Genomic DNA, 3,638 nt, shown 5'->3' on the forward strand with positions numbered 1-3,638 from the left:
TATTTCATGTTCTCTTGAAGTTTATAAATCCTTCTGGTGTCAACGAGAACAGATAACTGTTATCTGACCTCATTAAGATAAAACAAAACAAAAAAAAAATCCATAATTTTTAGCACAAAATACATAAAGCACTCATTTCATCATGGTTAGAGTTGTAAGTATTGTTTTAATAATAGCAATAATTATATTTAGATATGTATGTATATTATATATATATATATATATCTATACTATATATAAAACAGAGATGTGTGTGTAATCGCTTATCACGTGAAAACGGCTTCACCATTTACTTCCATACTTGTATATATATATATATTGACAGTAATGGTAAGACAAAAGAATGAAAGAGACCTTGATATTATGTAAATAGAGGAATTTATCTGTAAATATATGTGACAATTATTCGGTAGCCATGACATCCGAAACTCGGAGCTTTATCATGGCTACCAAATAATTGTCACATATTATATCTACAGATATATCTACAGATATATATATATATATATATATATATATATATATATATATATATGAGAAGTCAAAGCAAGGAGACAGATACATATGCATATACACGACAGGCTTCTTTCAGTTTCCATCTACCAAATCCAAAGACAACGCTTTGGTCAGTCCAAAGCTACAGTAGAAGACACTTGGCCACGGTGTCATGCAGTAGGACTGAACCCCAGGGATCAACAATTTGGTCTCCAAGTTCTAGGTGGACAACAGTGTGAAACCTACACTTTGTTGGCCCCATGTATCCCTTAAGGTGAAGGCACGTGGTTGAGTGGCTAGGGTAATTGGCTCGTGATCCTAAAGTCAGGAGTTCAATTCCCAGCAGCATGTTGTTTCCTTAAGCAAGATGTTTTATTTCACATTGCTCCAGTCCACTCAGCTGACAAAAATGAGGTGTGCCTGAAATTCAAAGGGGCCAGCTTTCTCATATTTTGTATCATGCAATGGAAGCAGCTCTATAGTAAAAATACTATGAACATAACAATGTATGTGTGTAGTTGAATTTGCAGTGCTCATCCATTTACACGTTCGTTTCACAAGCAGGCTGTTCCATGGATTGGATCAACTGGAACCCCATGTCGTCATCGTAAATAAGAGAGAGCCAGTCAGGGTTTGCGACAGGGGCCTCAGCTGCAGAGACAAACCTGAGGGTTGCACCTGCTTGTTTGTTGGCCTCAATGCATGCATGTCATATGAGCATGTTTGATTCGTGCTGAACTGAGGACCATCACATCATGTTGGTCCTTGATTGACAAAGAAACAGGCTGGACATTGGAGAGAGTACAACATGTCCAGACTGCAGCACTGACCACTGCACGTGATGATATGCAATATGATACTCGACTGACCAATAGAAACACACTGCAAAATGGAGACAGCTTAGACTACCACACAGCAACGTGTGTGTGTGTGTGTGTGTAGGGATTCTCATAACCTAGCAGGTGATGAGACAAAGGCATTTTCACAGACCCAGAGCCTTATTTAACGAGGATTATAACCCAGGTGATAATTTGTGACTCCTTCACACCAGTACTTGTGTGTGTGTGTCAATGTATGCATAGAAATGTGTGTATATAAGCGTTTATACGTGTATGTATCTTGACATGTGGTTATGTCCATACGCATGTCTATGCACACACCACACGTTTGTGTGTGTGTGTGTAGGCGAAAGTAAAGAATACGTACACTCGGTGTTCAGGGTTAGGGGTCTAGTGTTAAGGTTTTTGTTACGCCGAAAACGGGTGGTGTATGTATTCTGAACCTCTGCCATGTGTGTGTATTTATGAGAACTATAAAGATTCCTTCATTGATATAAAAATGAGAGAGAGAGAGACAAGAGAGGGGAGAAAGAGTGCGAAAACAAGATAAGGTTTAGTACGTATTATTGACGAGAAAGCTAAGCATTTGCAAATATATACTTATGAGGGGAAACACCTAAACTTGTGGTCGTTTCGAGATGTCTTTTCCTACTTTACATCGTTTTTTATTTTTTTATTTTTGTAAGAAATTAACGGAAAAAAATAAATAAATCTCAACTCTGAACCGATCTATCCGTCTTCCACGTCGGCCTCATCGGACGGATTTCAAAGCATAAAAAAATAAAGGACACAAAAACACTGGACGATCAAATGAAGCAAACGTGAAAACACGAAGAAACCGTTTATTAACAGATATAAAAGCTAATAAAGTTTTTTTTTTTATAAATGATATTTCGTGTTACGTCGGTTTGCGAGTAAAACCAATTACCGACGTAAGTTGAGGTATACGTGTGTATACATGCACACTTAATTGGAAAGAGACAATTGTTTAATGCAAAGTCGGTTAGTTGTGAATGGGCGGGCATGGCTGAAGGGCCCACGAGGCTTTCCAGCTGGGACCATCCTGTCTTGTTATTTTTTCCTTGCCAGGGTACTAAGGACTTATTTATTATCCAATACTTTCCTGTTTTAAGACAGCTGCTATTTCTAGCGGATCCCATCGCTGGCTCGGGGAAAGTAGGTAAGAGAAGAAAGCGGGAGTGTGTGTGGTGGGGGGGAGAAGTGAAAGGTAAGGTAAGTGGAGAAAGGGAGATAGAGCTAAAGGAAGGGAGAGAGAGTAATAGAGAGAGGGTTAGGGAGGTAACCAAAAACCAAAGGGGGGAGGTAAGGGATGAAATTAACGAGAGAAAAAAGATGGGGAGGAAGACAGAAGGCGTGATAGAGAGTGAAAGAGTAAGCTAGAGAGAGAGAGGGAAAGGCAGAAGCATTCATATAGGAGGGGAGAGTGAAATATGAAGTGAGAGAAAGTCAAAACGTGTATGAGAGAGTGAGTGAGAGAAAGAAAGAAAGAAAGTAAAATTATTCAAGGAAATGAGAGCGAGAGGAAGATATATATACAGAAAAAGAGAGAGGGGGGAATACGAGAGTGAGAGAGAGAGAGGAAGAAAATGTAAGGGAGAGGGAGGAAGGGAGAAACGATATGGAGATATACATAATATATACGTACGTCCACGCGCGCGCAAGAAAATATATACTTTTTTTTTTCCACACGCACACACATAATGGTGGGGGCAGGGTTTGGTGTGGAAAATACCGTTGAACGAAAGTACTCAATACCGTTAGGCAGAGTGGAATAGCTCTATTTTTCCTCTTTGCATCACCAAACATATGTATACGTGTATATATGTGTGTATATATATCTATGTATATATATATATATATATATATAGACTATCTTTCGCCATATATATATTATACGCATGCAGGATATAGAAAGAATTAGAGACAGAAAGAATAGCGAATATGAATAGAGAAATAGTAATAATATTTTAACACACAAATTGCTATATATTAGTTATGGTGTCTTTGTGACTTGTTAGCTTTTTTGGCATTATTTCTAAACCCCTAAAATGTCTTTGCCTGTGTTGTCGGGTCAACTTTCATCCAATTTATTGTTAGGGGTCACTTATTTTTATTTAGTTATTTTTGTGTTTTTAATGAGGACCTGTCTGCGGTTTCCTGATGTCATTAGAGACACAGAGAGACACAGAAATATAAACAGATTGAAAGAGACTAAGATCTGTGTACATACATACATACATATATATATATATATATATATATATATATATATATATATATATA

Source organism: Octopus bimaculoides, chromosome 30, assembly GCF_001194135.2.
Source record: "Octopus bimaculoides isolate UCB-OBI-ISO-001 chromosome 30, ASM119413v2, whole genome shotgun sequence".
NCBI lineage: Eukaryota > Metazoa > Mollusca > Cephalopoda > Octopoda > Octopodidae > Octopus > Octopus bimaculoides.